This window comes from Callorhinus ursinus, unplaced genomic scaffold (genome assembly GCF_003265705.2).
Source record: "Callorhinus ursinus isolate GAN/ISIS: 27379988/994484 unplaced genomic scaffold, GSC_fseal_2.0 scaffold73, whole genome shotgun sequence".
NCBI classification, from domain to species: domain Eukaryota; kingdom Metazoa; phylum Chordata; class Mammalia; order Carnivora; family Otariidae; genus Callorhinus; species Callorhinus ursinus.
The window spans coordinates 1,308,784-1,329,634 of record NW_027397135.1 but is presented as its reverse complement, the minus strand read 5'-3'; positions in this window follow the sequence as shown (position 1 = coordinate 1,329,634).

Here is a 20,851-nt window from a genome sequence, read left to right as displayed (position 1 = left end):
TAGTTCCAGGCATCCCTCCCTGCTTCTGCTACACCAGTACAATCATGCCAGACCTATTTTCACTTTAGGGATGTTGCTCTAGCTGTTGCCTCTTCTGGGAAGACATTTCTTTCAGGTGTTTGCAAGACCAGCTTTCTCTTTTTGCTTAGATGTCATCTCCTCAGAAATGTCTTTCCTGGCTTCCTAATCTACGTGACCCTGGTCCTCCTCCCCAGAAGCTCTCCTTAGCACTTTACCGTCTCCTCCTTTCTTTGTGGCACTGTGTTAATCAGAAAACACACCCCAGGGGATAGTTTTTGTTTACTGCTCATTTATTCATTGTCTGTATTTCCTTACTAGAATGTAAGCTTCATATTCGTTGCCCAATGCTGTTTTTGCTAGCCAACACCACAGGCTTTTATGATGGGGTAGAAAGAGGTCAGACTGGGGGTGCAAGGAAATGGGAAGGGAGCAGAAGCCAAAGCAAAGCCTGCATGCATGGGGGCGGGTCCCAAGAAGACCTTGGAGTTGAGACAAGGAGGTGTAAGGAGTGAGCGTTTTTCAAGGGCCACGAGATGTGTGGAAATAAGAGGGAAAAAGAACAGGACTTTTAAAGAAGTGATATTGAGTGTTAATCTTCCTTGAGAGATTCAAGAAAAGGTTAAACTATTCTATAGTTATGTCAGTTGCTGTAATGTGTGTATTTGATCATGACACCCCATAGGAAAAGTAGTCTGGATTGCCCAACCCAAGAGCTAAACATTGGTAGAACATCATTCTCTGCTGAGATTCTGATTGTGTGTATCACCCTCCATAAAGGTAGTGCCTAGAATAACCCAGGATAACTTTTGGGTCTCTATAACTGAGCCAGGGTTTGAGGATTCTGAACAACTCCTCACTCAAGCAGTTAACTGGGTCAGAACAGCACTCATCACATGATGGGCACTGAAGAAATGTCAGCTCCTGGGGAGGCTGTGGTGTTCATGGGCCAGGGGGGAGAGGGTGGTGTCAGAGAGGTGGGTTGATGCTCTCCTCCATTACCTTGATATTAGGTCAAGGGGGAAATACTGGAGAGAGAAAACAGGCAGGGGGATGGAAGGAGAATCCTCTTGTTTGAATAATTTAAAGCATTATTCTTGGACTTATCCTTTTGGGAGAATACACTGAAAACAGAATGTTCTAGAAAGTGAAAGTTTTCTGAGATAGGAACAGAAGACCCGGACTACTCTTTCCCTACTCTTTTAACTTGTAAAATTATAGGTTATATGTTATCATATGAGTTGTGGAACTACGCAGGGCATTTCAGTAGTTAAGTGTTAAGTAAGATGCCTCCAAGTCCTGCAAATGGGATATTTAAGAGAGAGCTTGATGAATAGGTAGACCTTAGCCTGATAGCCTGATGAGGAGGGAGCTTCTGCTTTAGCAGATGGCCAGGGGAAGGGGGTTCCGAGTCTGAGTGTCCTTGATAACAGCATCTCGTTATTTGAAGTTAAAACTCTAAGGATCAAAAGTTCTTGGTATCCCCTGTTGGTGTTCCTGGCTGGGACAGGCCTAAAGAAGAGGGGCTTTGTCTGACCCCTTCAAACCCCAGCCCACTTTTCCCAGTAAACTTGACCATGGGCGGCACATACACACCCAATATGGACACTTGTAGACCACTTTTGAGTAAAGAAATCAGGGCTTGTGTGTGTCTGGGGGGTGGGGACGAACTCTGATATAGTTTCATGACCAGGCATGAAAATAACATGAAAAGTAAAGTAACATGTTGAATAGTTGAAGGAAACTTTTATTCTAAATTTTTTTTTTGAATAACCACAAATCCTCAAGACATCCCTAGAATTAAGTATTTTTGTCAATTATTTAGTAAGTGCCTAATTCGGTCTTGCTGGGGAAGAAAATTATGTTGTTTCTAAATTATTAAACAATATTTTGATGGCACTGACAGAGCAAGTAGCGAGGTATTGACCAGTTACCCTGCTATAGGAAAATTCTAGCACAGCTCTGTTTTATCTTGCTAGGTGAAATTGAAGAGAAAAAAAGTCATTAACTCCTGTGAACGACATCTGCAAAGTCTGATGGAAAGTCACACATAAAGTTCATTGTCCTTTATCAGACAAAGTGGAAAAGCCCACAAACTAATTCTTTTAAGAAATGCCTAAATGAACCTCAAAACTGAAATCTGATTATTGTTCAAAGTTTCACTGTCCTGGCTTCTTCAGGGAAATTTAGTTTGGTGGTAAGATCTTATTCAAGTTTTTCTTTATGGATTTCATAATCCAGACTTCTTTGCCTTTTGAATCAACCTCTATAACCTGAGAACAACATCTAGCATGGTGAATAGATGAATGATCTTTCTGGAAAGTTTCTCCTAAGCTTGCCCTCCTTGTTGCGTCCTCTAGGGAGGATGAGTCTGGGGAGAAGAGAAAAAGAAACATTGAGATTAACGCTAAATCCTGAAATTAACTGTCTCTTGACTCAATGAATTGCTTCAGCAGTTTGGTTTGGACTGTTGTATGCATTGTCAAGTTGCTGTCTTCTGGGTCAGGAACCTTCAGTGTTCAATGAGTGAGGAGATACGATAATCTGGGAGAATTTTTGACCCAAGACTGGAAGACTGAATCCTATCCGTCTTTGTATCATGGGGCAGGCAGAAGCATTATCTAGACACAGCCAACCAAAATTAAAGAAGGTTTCTTTAGGAAAAGGAAAAAGGTGATTTATTTAGGAAAAAGGTGATTCTTTTATGGAACACCTTAGTAGGTGTGCCTACTAAGTGCCTGTAATGTGTTAGGAACTTATGTCATCGGTTTTCACATCAACCCTGTGAGATGATTATTATTTTAGGCTCACTTGCTGAGGAAGTTGGGACTTCAGGAGACCCAATAACTTGTTCAAACTTTCACAGGTAGGGAAAGGAATGGTGGATGGGTGGGGGAGCTTGGATTTGAACCCGTTATCTTTACCTTCAACTCACACCATGCTACATTAGAAGGGCCTAAGGAGGGAAGTGGTCACTTCATTTGAGAAGCTCATGGTATAGTTGGAAAGGCGTGGTGAAGGGCTCAAAGTATGGGGGTGGGAGGGGTTAGGATGTATTGAGCATCTGCCATGAAGTAGTGTTCAAGTCCATTCTTTCGAATCAAGACCTCTCAGATGGCTAATGGGTCAGGACGTTAGGCTAAGCAAGCTTAAGTCATTTTTCCAAGGGTCCCCCTCATCAACTCTTGATCCCAGTTCAGTTTGATTCCAAAGGTCATGCCTCCCTAGTGCTTCACGCTTCCACCTACAGCAAAGACCTCCAAAAAATATTTTCGGGGAACAATGTATGTCAGTGTGCCTGATGGAAGGAAGGAGAAGGACACTGCGAGCTGAGTTCGTTAGAAAAAGTAGAACAGTCTGAGCCAAAATAGAGGTTGGAAAGATGTGCCAGGAGTGGGACAACATGGAATTCAGTTCTGACGTCAGTGTCGAGCCCGGTTTCCGTAGCTGAGAAAGCATCTAGCATGGGGTGTGTGTGCATGTGCGTGTGCATGTGTGTGCCTGCGCGTGCTCACTGGGACAGGTACACCTACAGTGGGCTCTCTGGTGGCCTCCATGACCCCCAGCCATCTGAGTGTGGGCCAGACCAGGGAAAGGTGGGCAGGTGGATGAGTTCTCTTCATGGAGTTTTGGGCTTTCTGCTATTCTGCCAGCGCTCCCCTTTTAGGAGTTACACCTTTGGAACCCATTATACAACAATGCTTAAGATGAAACATTCCAGACCAGAAAACGTGATTAAAATACATCAATGACTTTTTCATATAGGGACGTTACTTAAGAGGAGGCAAGGGCTTTCTTAAGAAACATCTATTCACCTTACTAGTCCTAACATTTTCACATTCTCACTACATAGTTTGGGAAGAATAACCAAGAATTCGTTCCTTTTAGGGTGATTAAGGAAGGAGACTCTTTTGAATTAGTCACAGATATATTTTGAATATCTTCTTTCCCTTTCAACATTGTTTCAAGACTGGTTTGGTTTAAGAGAAGCCAAGGATATGCACAGGCACTGTTATTTGGGCTGTCAGCAAACATTACTAGTCAGCTGAGAATTTTAGTATCAAGTTACCTTAGAGCAGACAAAGTCAGAGGGGATCGAATCATTGTTTTAGGCAACCATTTACTTTTCAAGATTGATCACATTTGGAGACCCCACAGGACTTACTTCAAATACTTCTCTATCAACGCATATATAAATACCACATCATCATTGTGTTTGTGTGTGGAAAACACCTCTTCTTCAGTGTTTGTAAAAGAGAATACCAGGAGTTCTGAGAACATGATCTAAAAATCTTCCCAATTATCTGTCATTAGAGAAGTCCCGTATATTGTAGAAGACCTTAGAATTCTGGAACCAGTAGACAAGCTGGCCAAAGAATCTAAGTTTTCAGATTCCTTTTTCAGTGCTCCAGTCCTTACATTTTGCTGTGATAGGGCTCGATAAGTTTCTAATATGTGGGAGGGTGATGTTCTAAAGTAGAAATAAGTTGAGAGACTTTCCGAGCCCTAATGTTTAGGATCCTCTATGAAAGCGAAACTATTTTGGTATAATCAATTATCATGACAACTTCTTCAGTCTTCATTTGCTTGGGGAAAGATGTCAGAGCCTGTGGTCTTAATTTCAGTTGCAACTGTTCTTTCATGTCTCGAGGGACTAGATTTTGATAGCTCTCTTTCCATTTGTTCAGAAATCTTGTACTTATTTTGTGATAGGCCTACCAGATCTGCAACCAATTGCAAGCAGGGGTGAGGAAACATTCTCATGTAACTTTGTTGAGTCATCTAGTTTATGTCTTCAGTCTTAGAATAATCCACACTTTTTTGAAAAGTGAAGATTCATACTATCGTAATTGTACCCTGGGGTCATTAATTTGGGTGCCTGGGGGCTCAGGCTGCTCTAGCAAATTGAAATATGGAAATGAGATGCTTTCTGTGGGACTGTGGGCTGGCAGGCCATCTGTTGGGCGCTAGCTTCTGTTTTCGTCTCAAAGGTCCTTTTTTCCCCTTCCGAACAATGAATATTGTCAAGACAAGCCATAATCTGGAGAGCGAGCTGTTGGGCTGGGATAACAAGGTGCTCTCGGGAGCATCTGTAGCACTAGAGCCTACACAGCAATTTTGAAGCTTTTCTTTTTTAAATGCAGGTTTCAAGACAGTCTCCTGCCATCTCTACTTATCCTGAGGAAGAGGATTCTAAGGAAGTCACCATGGGTGATGGGGCTGAGCCCCGTGGTCCTCTCCTGCAGGGAAAGGCTCTCAGAGAAGGAGGTGAGCTTCACCTTGGCGATTCCTCTCCCGGCAAAATGAATACAAACATCTTGTGTCATGACCCCCCTACCTGTTCCACACATTCAGCATGTTTGACACCATTAGCAGCCACGGTGTGGGCCCAGAGTCCATCAGCAAGTAGATTAAAATGTCCTTTTGCCCTGGGAGATGAGCCTGTGTCATGGTGGGCAGGGCCCAGGGCCCGAAGCTTTCGTGGAGATGCTGCGGAAGCAGTTCTGGGAAGGCATGTGCATCATTGACATACTCAATGGGTTCCAGCTTCCTTTTAATTTTCCTCTCCTATTCCAGAAAGTTCACCAGGAATTTGTGCTGTGTTGCCAAGCAGAATGGAAAGCCTGGTGGTTTGAAAACAGCCCTTTGTCTCTGTATTGGTTTTTGCAATGATGATCTTATTGAGGAGACTTAAGGGCAGAGGAGAGAGGTGTGTGTCTCTTCGGGAAGATGGCAGAAAGCTGAGAGGATTGGGAATCCTGATCCTTGGCCTGGAACTCCAAGGTTGGCAAGGCTTTCTGTCTCTGAGTGAAACAGAACCACCTGCTTTTGAGGACTCTCCGTGGTGACCAGTATGGCCAGCAGAACAGAAGGGTGCTTCTGCACATTTGCTCTGTCAAAGCTGCTGGAGCCTTTTCATCAGCCTGCGGATGGAGAGATATTTCTAATGATGATTGATGGCCTCAGAATCAGACTTAATTTTTTTTTCTCTTTTTTATTTTTTTTATTTTTTTATTGTTATGTTAATCACCATATATTACATCATTAGTTTTTGGTGCAGTGTTCCATGAGAATCAGACTTAATTTGATTGGAAAGAAATAAAGCAAGGAGTATTTACATGCAGTAGAGTCTGTAGAATGAAATTCCTCCCTGCCACATATTAACTGCGCAAGTCGGGAGAGGCCCCAAAGGCCAGTGATGTGAGCACAAAGAGTTGGAACTTGCCTCTTGTGAAAGTTTTTAGTTGAAGAAACCCAGCAGACAAGAGAGGGAGGAGTGTTACTTTATATGTGACAAAGACATTACATTGTCATTAATATTTCAGGTCACTGCTTTTGGGGGAAAATCTTTGTTTTATTTTAAGATTCTTAGTAGGGTTTATTCTGAGGCTTAGAAAACTCAGGAGAGTCGGGCCTTCCAGCAAATGCATTTGCCTTGACGAAACACATTTGCAATAGCTCTCCAACAATGGCCTGGAGACTACTCCCAATTCACATTGGACTTAAAAAAAATATATATTTTTTACCCTGTTTTGAAAATGGACCAGGTTTGGGGCACTAATTCACATAGCTACCACACCCACTCTTTCTGCCCAGAGAGTGAGGAGAATGAATGGGTCAATCAGCTGACATATTTCTATCCAGTTTCAAGGATAGAATGTGTTCATTTTCTGACTAATGGCATGTCATTTTGCAGAAGCCTTTGGTTGTGAATTAATCCTGGAATCAAAACAGATTTTCTGGGGAGCAATCTTCCATCAAGTATTGATTTTTTTACACTCATGGAGTCTGTACTCCCTAATTTAACCTGACAATGATTCTGCACAATGGCCTGGGAGCACCTTGGCAGCTCACTGAAGGAACTTTTACTGTCTTTTCTTTCTGCAAAGTAGAAGGGAAAAAACCCATGCCAGCTAGCCCAGTCAGTCACTGGGGGGCATTTATGACTTGATACTCTACTTCTGGCCATTTGGAATGGGCAGAGAGCTGCCTTCTAACTTTTAAAGAAGTGCTGGGAGAGAGATCTTTGCCTTGCCGAGACAGTACAAAGGAACATTTTTTTTAAAACTGCCAATATAAAAGAAATCTTTAATATATCGTTCAGTCATGGCCAATGTTTTCAAATGATGCCATCTTGCTGTGCCCACTAAACATGAGAAAATGAGGAAGGATTTTCCGGAGAGGGGCTTTTGCTTCTGAATTTCAATAAAGTTGGCTGTTCTTTTTTCCCCCCTCTGTTTTCTCAAGGTGCTTTCGGATTCTTATCCTGCTTGGTTCCTATTTGATTCTTGTGAACTCAGCAAAGATTCTTGAGCTGTGCTAGGTTTGAAAAGGGGCCTTATGGAGCTGAATGTGACACAGATCTCGACTTCAAGGAGCTTAGGATTTGGAAAGTGTGGATAAAACAAGCACACTCCACCTATGACAGAGACTATAAATGATGAAAGACGTGGATGTGGGCCCATGGGATTTGGGGAATTTGAGGAAGATTGGAAAGAACATTGTGGAAGAGAAGACATTTGAGTTGGGCCTTGAAGGATGGCGTGTCATAGACTGTTAATAAATGTTTCCTAAGTGTCTAGGTGCATCCCATCATTTCCCAGTTTCCCTTGCAAGTGGGTTGGGATCATGTGACCAGTTCTGACCAATGGACTATGAGTGGCAGAGACAGGAGTCACTCTTATGAGGGGAGGTTGCCCCTCCTCCATCTGCTCTCTTCCCCACCCATAGTGACTCAATAGAGGATGACCTTGCTCTCCAAAACAAGGACTTGTCTGAGCAAAACCTAAACTTACATTATCAGCCACCAAGAAATCGGGGTTTATTTGATTTCACAGCACGGGTTAGCCAAACTAATACAGATGAGAAGGAAGGATTACTTAATGAGAAATGATGACAAAATCCAGAGTGATGTAATTAAGAAGGTTCATTCATGGATAAGAATTTTGATGGACTCCTGCTCTGAGCTCATAAAAAGTAAGTGCTTAAGTAGCTCATGGAAAACAGTGGCAGGTTTTAAGTGGAGTTGAATTACCTGATTCTTACTGAGTAATTTTTTTTGGAAGAGGACACATTTATTACAGATGGAAAATATAATCAATAAACTGAATAATACATTAAGCAGTATTAGTGAGCCCTGAGTCATGGGTATCCTAATAGATTAGGGTTGTTTGGAAATCATATCACCTGCATTCAACATCTTCAACCTGAATGAGAATAAAATTATCATTAGTGCATTAATTTAACAGGCACCCAGAGTGACAGAAGAAATAGAAGTAGAATTTTGGCCCCTGAAGTACATAGTATGGTTGTGGAAGCAAGACTCCAAGCACTGTGATGAAAGAAGGAAGTGAAGAGTGCTCAGCATGGGAAGAGCAGGTCAGAGAAGGCTTTCTGGAATCCGAGAGCTGGGTCCTGGAGGAAGTAGGTTATAGATTGGTGGAAAGAAGATGAACACCAGTCCCACTGGAGTGAGTGAAGGACTGAATGGCCTGGAACTCATGGAGAGTTTGTGGGAAAGCAATCCCAAGTGCTCTAATCAAAGAAGAAGGAGGGGATCTAAAAAAGGGAATTGTGGGAAATTCTCACTTCCCAACTTTACCCCAATATCTGCTGTTTTTTGCTGACCTGGCGATCTCATGAAATGTGACACATAGTTGGCCATGACCATGCTACAGTTTGAAGAGTGGCCATCCTGCTTATTAGATTTGAGCCTTCTTTCTCGCCATTGGGTGTTATTGCTTGTGACAGCCATAAGATTACTCCATTAGGGCCAACTACACACCTTACCTCCATGATGGCCTTCCACAGGTAAGTAGATGGCCTTACCAGCATGTTGTACTGCTTCCTGGAGCTGTGACGCTCGTGAGCGTTAGTTTCTGCATATGTAAAGAGAGAGTTAAATTAAATGATTTATGTAAAGCATTTAGGAAAGCAATGGCTTAGGATAGATTTTTAATAACTGGTAACATTATTATTGCTCATCTATTGTTTTTATCCTTAAATCAGAATGCATTTGTGATCCTCTAGAAAACTCTTTTGGTTGATGATAAGAAATGAAAATGGACTTTGTCTTAAAACTATTACAGGTCATGCTTACATGCCTACTAGAAATCCACATTTCCAAACTATTGAGAACAAAGCTATGACTAATATTTATGGCTTTTAGCAAATCATTTTTCCCCCTGTTTTTTCCTTTCTTATATCATCAATGAAGCTGTTTCCACATGTTCCACAAATGAGAAATAAACATACTAATTCATATTTTTGTTTTGCTTTTGTTTTTTAAAGATTTATTTATTTATTTGAAAGAGAGAGAGAGAGGGAAAGAAAGCACAGAGGAAGAGGGAGAAGCAGGCTCCCTGCTGAGCAGAGAGCCCGATGCGGGACTCGATCCCAGGACCCAGAGATCATGACCCTGAGCTGAAGGCAGACACTCAACTGACTGAGCCACCCAGGCGCCCCAACATACTAATTCATGTTTAATAATTTTTTGAAAATTCCCTGTTTTCAAAAATGGGCAAGATACATCAATTATTATTTTGGAAAATCTTGGAAATTCCATCTTCCTGTCTTGATGCCTGTGGGAGACAGTCCATTTCTTTCACCTCTGCCTTGACCTATTATGGGAGAAAGCTACAGTTACTATGCCTGGGAATCTTGCCTTTTTTGTTTCACTTTAGCAACACAATGTTCAATTAAAAAAGAATAGATCAAACCTTATTTGAACAAGGGAACAGGACAGAATGAGTTTTGAGGAGGTTAAACTACAGGTTGTAACAAATGGTCATATAAAATCCCTTGTGTTTGAAACAGTGATTGAAACGGCACAATTCAACAGCTTTACACAGATGTTGTTTTAAGGAAGAACTCTTTTTTTCCTGCCCTACAAATTAAAGGAAACTTCTGCCCAGTTGAAAGAGTGCCACTTTTTTCTTCCTTTTAACTTTTTTTTTTTTTAAATCAAAGTGGGTCTGTGCATTAGTGAAGCACTTTAACGACCTTCGCTGTGCACGATCCCAAAGTGCTCTATTATACGCAAGTGCCATATGGAGACAAACGGCACTTTTCATAAGTGTAAATTCCGAACTTTCTCCCTTTTAAAAACATATCAGTGATTCTACTGCAATAAAGATATTTAAATTTGCGTGAGACCACTTTTTGATTCTTGAAAGATGGCAACATTTTATCATATTTGGGGTTTGAGTGGTGTTTTCGAATCAGTCGCCATAGCAGCGAGAACAGCTAATTATTGCTCTGAGCCTACAATGTGGGAGTTGTTTGCAGGGCTGTACTCACTGGTTATTATTATTTTATTTCTTTTTCCCCGACTTCCAGGTCTGAGTGATTGTTAGAGAACACATATGACATGTAATCTTCATTGCCTGTGTAGACCTCCATGTTGAGAAATTCTAGAAGCCTCGGAAAGTTGGAGAAGTTTTGCTCTGTGCTTCCAGTAGAATGGATGGAGACCTTCTACAGATGATTCTAGGGCTGGAGGTCCATGTTCTTGGATGAGAAGCACTTTAAAAAATGAGGAGTATACAACAAATATGATATGGGGCTCTTGGGGAGAGATTCAGGGCATGGACTATTAGTCAGACAGGCATGGGTTTAGTTTCTACCGCGGATACTTTCTTGGGAAACTTAAACTTCCTAAGCTTTATTTTTCTCATCTTTATAACGGAGGTAATAAAGTTTCTTTCATTGTCGTGAAATTAAATACCCACAAGCCCATGCATGTGCATATGCACACACGTGTGCTCACACACACACACACACACACACACACACACAGAGAATTTTTCTGTGAAGTACTTCCTTCAGTTCCTGGCAAGAAGTTAATTTGTAACAGTTATTAGTCTTATTAAAGCTAACTAGCTTTGCTAAAACCTCTGTTGTGGTATTATAGGGATGTCTGGGTGGCTCAGCAGGTTAAGCGTCTGACTCTTGATTTTGGTTCAGGTCAGGATCTCAGGGTTGTGAGATCAAGCCCCTACTAGGGCTGCATGCTGGGCATGGAGCCTGCTTAAGATTCTTTCTTTCCCTCTCACTCTGCCCCCCACACCCACCTCTTGAGCTTTCTCTCTCTCTCTCTCTCTCAATTTTTTTTTTAAAGGAGGCATTATAATCAGATAAAATACAAAAATCCAAACAGAGAGATATGATTGCCTAAGATCTGGTCATCTGTTAAAGTGAGATGAAGAAAAACTACATTTCAGTTTCAGTTGGCCAGTTCCTTCTGTGGGCATGACTGTGTGTCTTTCCTGTTTAGGCATTGAGGACAGACACATGACTCTGGACATCTGCCTCAAGTACTCCTCCTTGGTCATTGGTAGAATCCTGTTGCATTTTGAGGGCTGAATAAAACCAGGTAGGAAAAAAACAGGACATTCTGCATTAAAATTTGGGATCAGTTGGATTGTGTGTGCTTTCAATGAGTATAATCTCATTGGCAGAAGAATGAATGAAGGGTTTAAATTTGGGTTTCAAGATCTTAAAAGCCATTTAAAGTACATCAATACATAGAGTTGATTCACATCATTTAGAAAAAGGAAGCATCAAAGCTTAGTATTTTATTCTGATCTGGCTATTTATTTTTGTTTGAAAAGAACTTTAAAATGCAGATTTTTAAAGATAGCCTCAGGGTCTGTTCCCTTTAAAAGATTCACCTATGCTCGCTAAGTGGTAGTTAATGATCCTTTGAAATAATAATAAAATCCCATACAAAAAATATGTAGTCATACAATAGTGCCAAACATTAAGAAAATTTTATGGAGGTTTACTTCGGAACAAAGAGAGACAGGAGCCCAGAAAATACACTTTAAGAAAACAAAACAGAACAGACCAAAAGATCTGGTTTTCAGCTTTTCAGTATGTATAAAGTCCCATAGTAATTACACAATAAAACACCTTGTAGGTGGCATGCCCCTAAGATGTTTGCATTTTAATTTGGGGAGTTTGGATCCTGTCTTATCAAATAAAATTTTCCTAACAAAATTTGGTTGACTTGAGCAAAATTTCTGACGTGCAATGGGAGAACAAGAACCTCAAACAGAAAGCAAATTGTCTTTGTGGATTTAATTGCCATTGACAGAGAAAGGCCATTGGGCTGGAAAGATAATCATTGTTCAGCCAAAAGGCACAATATAGTCTGAAATTAAGGGAAAAACATTCTGTTAAGTTAAAACAGCTGGAAAATGAAATCTAATAAAGAAAATATTTAATTTAAAGGGTTTGCTTTATTTTTTATTTTATTTTATTTTTTGGTCAGGGAACTTTCTCACTGCAAATGTGACATATAGGCTAAATATCACATGTCCAGGCCAGTATAAACAGATATTTATTGATAAATGTCAATCTTGAGAGAAAAAATAATGGGTCCACTGCTTTTAAGTTTATTGCATTTCTATACCAGGCCAAGTTTTTTGTTTTTGTTGTTGTTTTTTTGTTTTTGCTATGGCTTAAGAAGAAGAACCCTAGCCCATTTTACATCTAGGCCCGGGGAAGACTTTTTGTTTTCTTAATTTATTTACTTGAGAGAGAGAAAAAGAGAGAGAGCATAGGGGGAGAGGGAGAAACGACACGGGACTCGATCCCAGGACCCTGGGATCATGACCTGAGCCGAAGGCAGACGCTTAACCGACTGAGCCACCCAGGTGCCCCCAGGGAAGACATTTTGATCCAACAGTTCACTCATAAAGGGATTCAGACAAGATCACAGCAAGGGGACTCCCTCTCCCTTCCTGAGTTGGACCTCAGCTCAGATGAAGGCATCTGTCCCTTCCAAACTGAAACGGCCACTGTGGCTTGGTTTCGTGTTTGTGGCGTGTGCTGTTTCTTCTGGTTTCCTGGCTTCTACTTCTTACTTTGCTCCCTTTGTGAATGTCCTAGCCTAGTCCGTCCGGGCTGCAGGCCACCTTCTCTCAGCCCTCACCCTTGTGCTGGAGGGCCACGGCAGCTCTGGCTTCTCCAGGAGGGCCCTGTGATTGAAATATGGTCACGCAGTGATGTGGACATGGCTTGAATTTGAGTGAGCTTTTCCTCCTTCCCCAGAGCCTGAGCCTCTCTACATCTGTGGTCTCCATATTCACAGATCTGAATGAAGTCCCTGGGCTAATATTCGTTTAACTATTAAGTCTATCATTCTTAAATCTCTTTTCTCCAGGGGACGTTAAGTTTCCATAGTTAGGGGAGTCATTAATTCATCTACTTGTTCATTCATTTATTCATCTTGTTTTTATTAGGGGCCAGGCACTTGCATCTGTCCCTGGAAATACAAAGATTATTGAGAAGGAGCCATTGTTAAAGGAAGACCGTGGTGCTTTAGACTGAGGCTGGATTTTCTTTCACAGTTTCCCTGAGCTCGGACCCTGGTTTGAGGCACCCTAGACTCACACCTGCTCACTCGACTTTCGTTCTTTCTCATCAACACTCCCCTTAACCCCTGATGGGTACTCTAGCCTGTTCTCCCTCTCTCTCTCTCTCATTTCTGTCATCCTGTTGTAGGAATGCAGGTCCAGTATTTGGAGATGAGGTAAGAAATTGTGCAAGGCTGTATCTCGGGGCCTGTATGTTCTCTGTGCAGTACGAGGCAAATGCAGTGCCCAGAGGCAGGGTAAAAATTAAGGAGAGTAGTCAGCCGGGTGTTACTGGGGTCACTCTAGCTCCGCATCTCCTTTTTCATTAGATCCAGCAGCCCCTCAAAAAGCCCCACAAGTATTTCAGGGGTTACCAGAGCATCTTTTATAGGCTCAGGGACACGGTGTGAGGGTTTCCATAATGCCCCCGAGCCCTGTGGATTTCCACCGATGGCCCCAGCGGGCAGCTGCTGCAGCGAAGTCAGGTACAGTGGCCCCCCCTTTGACCCTTCGTGGCTCCTCTGGGCTCTGGTCCCGCCCACTGCTTCTTCTGCCCTGGTCATTCCAGGTGTGGCCCCTGTGAGCGCTCTCTGTTAGCGTCCTCCAAAGCTGTGTTACTAAGGGCTTCATGGGCTCTAATATGAAAAGAAATAGCTCTTTCCATTTTAATTTTCTCTCTTGGATACAGACAAGTACTCAAGGGCTGGCTTAAGCATACATTTGAATGACAGCCACCTTGCTGTTCTCAAAATCCCTAGTATGCTTCATGGACTAAAGCTCTGTTACTCAGTTAACATCACTGTGCTGGAAATGAATTCCAACTTGAAGGCATGCAGATCCCATCATCTCCCGTCTCACCCCATTAAATGGTCTCGAATCCCACCATGGATACAACCTGAGTCACCGTGTCAGCAGACCTCAGAGAACCCTCTCTCCATAGCTCCCCAGCCTGTCCATGCAGCCCAGACGCGAGAGCAGTAAACTAAGGCTTAGCTTAAAATCCATGCCAAGGAAGTTTTAGGACAGCTGCCTAGAGGCTGGAAAATGTACCAGACTAAGGAAAGTTACAAAACTGCTGAAAGTTACAAAATTCTACTCATTTCTCCACAGAGACCAGAGACCTTCGATAGAAATGGCAGCATCCAGCATCTGTCTGTAATTTTTCCGGCAGTGCTGGGCAGCCCAGGAAGAAAAGAGAGGTTTGAATTGAATCGGGGTTGAGGATGAGCAGGGCTGGTAAAGCGTGGGGATCCAGAGCGTGAGGGGACTGAGAAAGTTTGTAAAATCACTGTTGGGATGATAGATTGGGAAGCTCAGCTGTGGAGCCAAGGAGGGAGGGGAATCTGGGGAGTTGGTAGAGTCATTCGTTCAGCAAGCATTTATTGATCACTGATGATGTGCCAGGCAGGTACAGGCACAAGTTCTGGGAAAACTGCCCTTGGGAAATTTACGGGGTATTTGGAGAGGTAGATCAGTATATAGTAGAGTGTGCTCCCTGCTACAACAATCCAGAAGTCATTAGGAGTACTGGGGAGGAGCACTGAATTTTATTTTGGAAGCTTTGTTCGAGGAAATGCTACCTCCACGGAGACCAGGTAGGGAGGAAGAAGTTAGCCAGAGAGAGGGAAATGTGCTCCCAGGCAGATGAATCAGCTGGGTGAAGGCTGGAAGGTGAGAGGGAAAGAGGATGACGAGATCAGAGAGGGACGGCTGGGGCGTGGGACTGCAGAGGAGCTGTGACAGACGAGGTTGAGAGGTAGCAGGGAGCTGCATCCGGAAGGGCATGTGGCCTCATAGGATGCTCACAGGTCTACCTACACAGCCTGGCCCCTTCCCAATCACCTTGACCCCCACTAAACTGCCTCGCCATCAAGGGGAGAGTCCAGATCCAACTCCGTGTGATGCTGACTGGGCTTCCACCCAGGATCATAGTCCAGCATATTCACTGAGGAGCAAAGAAAGCTGGTTGAGGAAGACAAAGAGAGAGAGAGAGAGAGAGAGAGAGAGAGAGAGATGCTGAGAGAGAAAGGGGAGAGATTTTTTTGAACAAGTAGCTTCCAGGTTTTCCAAGAGGTTGTAATAAATAACAAATTATTTTTGTTATTTATTTATTTAATAAATTTAATTTATTTTAATAAAAAAATTTTTGTTATTTATTTATTTATTTAATACCCCTTTTTGAACCCAGTCTAGCTCAAGTGTGCAACTGTTTCTTGCAACCAAAGGAGCTTTGGACCAGGCTCACCAGGGACAGAATATAAAATGAGAGGAATGGGCTCCAGGCAGAACTCTGGAACAGCAATAGGGGTAGAGTTGTTTTAGGTTTCAAATAGTCACAGACTTTTCTAATCGAGGCTGTGGTTTCCTTGGCTGTACAAGTGACTTCAAAGTTTACTGAGTTCAGGGGTCAGCAAACTATGGTGAGTGAGCCACATCCAGGCCACCACTTATTTTTGTAAATAAAGTTTTATTGGAACAGAGACATCCATTCATTCACGTGTTGTCTACAGCTGCTTTGACCCTACAACAGTGGAATTGCATAGTTGTAACAGAGACAGGATGGCCTGCAAGACCTAATCTATTTCCTGTATGTCCCTTTATAGAAGAGTGCTGACCCTTGATCTAGTTGATTCCTCTAAGTTCCATGAGCCATGCCTACAAGTCTTTTTTCTAGACGCAGTCCTTGGATTTTCTGTAATTCTTTGCATAGTTCTTTCTTTCTCTCATCCTAATTGTCCAGTCCCTTGAGCTTGTCAGGGTGTGGATGGAAGATCCACACTTTGTTGACTGAGATGTTCTTTCCAACAGAAAGGATTTTCTGGGCACGACACCCTTGGTTGAACCTTTCCTCTGAGATGCTTTAACCCATCCAAAGGTTTTAACAATGGTTCACAGCCGTGGTCCTGATTTGACCCTTATGAGATAAGGCTGGGTCCTTATTGCTCAGAGGCCTTCTCAGCTTTATCTTTTCCCATTTGGGCTTGAGTGGCTTTCTTCTTTTAGCCTACAAGTCCCTGAATTTCCAGACTCTCTTTTCTGTCTCATTTGTATTTGCTCACCTGCCAACACTTTTCTGAACCTGTCCTTTTCTTGTGTTGCCTTGTCAACGGCAGCCAACAAAGTCAACATGTCTACTAATTCTCTGTTTTCCAGTCATCTCTCTAGAGCTGTGAGTTCATGCAGTACATGATTCCAAGTAATCTGAAGTGACAGTTATACCCATTTTTCACCACTTCATGCTGTGTCTGATCTTCCCAGCCTCCAATAACCGATTCCCCAATGCACTAAATACTTATTAGCCAATGGACCATATTTTAAGTATTTGTTAGGGTTCACCTGACTTCTAGGTACTGTTGAAGCCTATCCATCAAAAGCCACCAGAAATACTCTTATAGTCAAACAAAATTCACTTCATTGCAAGTAGGGGCACCAAGGGGGTGGTGGTGTCTGGGGAAGACGAGTCAGGAGAGACTTGCTGTAGGACTTGGGTTTGTGCAGGTTGATGGCAGGGAGGGTTTAAGGAAGTGAGGGCTCATTTTAGATTGGGGGTTTTCAGGAACTGGGGGCAGTTCAGTGATTGAAAATCTTACTACTTTTTTTCTAGGGCCTGAGAGGCACAAAGTGGGGTTAAGGCTGTCACTGGTAAGGAAGCAGTGATTATTTGTGTGGGGTAGTCCTGCAGCCTGTCCATTAGGACATCTAGGATATCCAGGAAGGACTATGGGACCAAAACCAAAAAGAGCTGGTGATGAGCAGCCATGGCCCAGGGTGGAGGAAACTTTCCTTTTGATCTCTGAGCAAACCTTGTTTGGATGACCTTCCATGCATGGCATAAAGTCTATCCTTTAATGTGCATTAAAAAAAAAAATCTCTTGAGTGGCAAGAGGAAACGTTTGGGACAAGGAGCATCTACCTCTTTATGTTGCTTAATATTACTGTCCTAGAGGTGCCCGGAGACCTTGGCAGTGAGTGCATTTCTATAAATCTTAAAAATCAATCAACTGATCAATATGTAGGGAGGGTTGGTAGCTGTGCCCATTTAAAGCACAAAACACCTGGTCCGCTTGGGCTTTCTCATTATTGAGACATTGATAAACTGGGGATAGGCAAAGGATCATAAAGATGAACGTTATTTCTCTCTCTCCTTCCTACTCATTTCAAAATCATGCATTTGAAGTCAGCTGGGCTCAAGGGAATTGAATATGCACATTTTGAAGGAAAGAAACCACTGAAGCATCTATAAATACTGAGGAAGAATAACGGAAGGAAAAAGGACAAGTTATTGACTGTCGTTAAAAGGACAGCAAAGAATAATGGGCCTCACCGGAATGAGGATAACTTTTCAGTTATGATGGATCCAACTTCTAATGCTAAGGAGTGGGGAGAGGTCTGTAGACAGAAGCCCCTTTCTGGGTGTTCAGAGGCAAGCAGATGAAAATCGAAAGGGTTTAGTATAGCAAACAGTATTGCCTCTACCAGGGGCTTTCTGTGGCCCCAGTGGTTTGTTTTTTCATCCCTAAGATTTAGAATCTGGTTTTTCTTTGTAGATTTTGTGTTTACTCACTTTGAATCCTTCATTTCTTCTCTTCCCTGCCCTCCTGGGCCTGTGGTTGTCTCTTTTAAAAGTTTTATCTTGTGAGTCCAGTTTACTTTCCTCTTTGTGTTGATCCTTATGGTCTGCTGAATGCTTACCTACCTTCTTCATTTCTGATGCCTTTCTTTGCAACTGTCTCTTGCTGGGGTGGATGCTAGGCAATTTGAACACAGGAACTACCCTTGAAAGAAATTTTTCTTTTACTCACTTTCTTAGCCCATGTTGCTTATTGCCGTTCTTTGCAGAGTTCATGACTAAGAACAGTTGGTCGTTCTTATTGTCTTTGTGCAGAAAGAATTTGAAAAAAAAAATATGTGGCTACGTTTATCCTGGGACCATGAGGTAAAAAGATAGGTAGCTGAACAAATACACCAGCATTTATATACAAAAAACAAAACCAACAAAAACCAGACTATCCCTCTCTGTGGCCTCCTTATTCTACCGCTATTGCCAAAAATAAAAAAACTCTGGACTCCTCTTTGGGAATTGCCCGTGGAGCTTATTTATAAACCACACCAGAAAAGTGGTCTCATTGCTTATTAATCACATCTTTCTATTTGACCTAAAATTACATTACCTAACATTGTCACCCATCTTATTTAGTTCAATCTGCCTCATAAAGCTTTATTTACAGGATGACATCAGGATGATCATCAAAGTATTTGACAACACAGGTCATTCAGAACAGATGCAGATTATGACCAACAGTGGTATATAACATCTGAATATCAACTCTGCTCTGTGCTATTCCAAAACATTTTTTGAAATAAAAATACCCTATTTATGGTGAACTTTGACATTTGTTTGACTTTCCAATGTCCAATCCTAAGTGCTCAACTGAGGGAATCCCCATTACGTGTGGTCTTCTTGATGTAGTGGATGGTGCCTTGGTCTCTCACTCCTGATGGACAAAGGCCCAAGGTTTTCCTCTCCCCTCCCGCTGGCTTCCCAGGCCTGTGGCAGAGTCTTTTTTTTTTTTCTTTTTTTTTTTAATTTTATTTATTTATTTGAGAGAGAGAATGAGGTAGAGAGAGAGCATGAGAGGGGAAAGGGTCCGAGGGAGAAGCAGACTCCCCGCTGAGCAGGGAGCCCGATGTGGGACTCGATCCTGGGACTCCAGGATCATGACCTGAGCCGAAGGCAGTCGCTTAACCAACTGAGCCACCCAGGCGCCCTGTGGCAGAGTCTTGACCCATTAGATACTCTCTTGAGCATCCAAACAAGGCAAAGGTATTTTAGTGTTCATTCAAGATGGAGGCAGCATCAGAGTCCTGGGTGATGACAATGGCACCTGATGGTGGTAGAGGAAGTATTTCAGGCCAGTGCTACCAAGGGATAATTGTGCTTCATGTTTCTCAGTTCTCATGAGACAGTTCCTGTACATCTTCCTAGCCAGGTCACCCAGGCACACGTCAGTTCTCTGAGGTCTTAATCCCCTCTCCGTAAATCCCTTTTTCTGATCTAAGAAAGCAGAGATGATTTCTATACAACTATTGGCTGAAGGCATTCATTTAGAAATTCCAAAAAGTTGACCTCCGACTTGGAGAGAAGCAAATGATTTTGCCAAATGACAGAATTATAGTGAGAAACACCTTGGTGGGCTGGGATGTGGGCCCAAACCAATGAGATGAAATTAAGCAAGTATGCATGCAAAATTATGCATTTGGATTGAAAACATAAATATTCTCACGAGGTGGAAATTTGATTTAGCAGTACTTTACATGACAGTGTTCTGTGGTTCTATTGTAACCTAAAATTCAATGTGGGTATTCCCTGAGGTGACATGACTGTCATCCCCAGGGACAAGAAGGTGGCCTTAAGCAACTTGTATTTGGTTCTGTGTATTTTTGCCTTGTGAACCCAAATTAATTTTTTAAAAGTTCAATCAACTATGTCCCCTTCTATTACAATTATTCTACCTCTAATAATCTGTGTAAAATTAAAAAAACTTTTTTTGAAAGAGGAACTATTTAAATCCCTTAAGATTATTTAATATTATTGTGTATACCTTCTTTTTCAAAATGAAAGAGATATCACAAAAAGCATTACCAATAGGGAAGAAAACTCCCCACTTGTCTATCAGACTTCTCTTTAGAAGTGATGCAAGCAAGAAGCAAGTGAAGTGAAATATTTAATATGTTGAAAGAAAGAAACCACCAACCTAGAATTCTGTATCCGATGAAATGATCCCTCGAAAGTGAAGAAGAAACACAGGCTTTCTCAGACAAACAAAAGTGGAGGGAGTTTGTTGTCAGTAGACCTGCCCTGAAAGAAATGTAGAGATAATTCTTCAGGGAGAAGGAATTTAATATAGGTCAAAAACACAGGTCTACATAAAGCAAGAGCATTAGAGAAGGAACACATGATGGTAAAATGAAACATTTTGTTTTTCTTATTCTTCATTGATCTAATAGGTAATAGTTTGTTCAAAATAATAATGATGACAATGTATTCAGTCACTATAGCTTACATGTGAGTGAATGACAGCAACGGTATACAGAATGGCAGGGAAGGATGGGAGGTACTCTGCTCGAGCATACTTGGACTGCCCTAGGAGGTAGTATGCTATTATTTGAAAGTGAACTTGGGTTTATTGTCAATATATACTGAAAGCTCTAGCGCACCCACTAAAAAATATTAAACAAAGAAGTATAATTGATTTGCTGAGACAGGAGAGAAATGGAATCATACAAGATGCTCAATGAAAACCAGAGAAAGCAGGAAAAGAGAGGAATACAAAAAAAAAATAAATAAGGAACAAGGGTAATGAATAGGAACCATTATGGGGGCACCTTGGTGGCTCAGATGGTTGAGTGTCCAACTCTTGGTTTCAGCTCAGGTCATGATCTCAGGGGTTGTGGGATCGAGCACCCGGTCA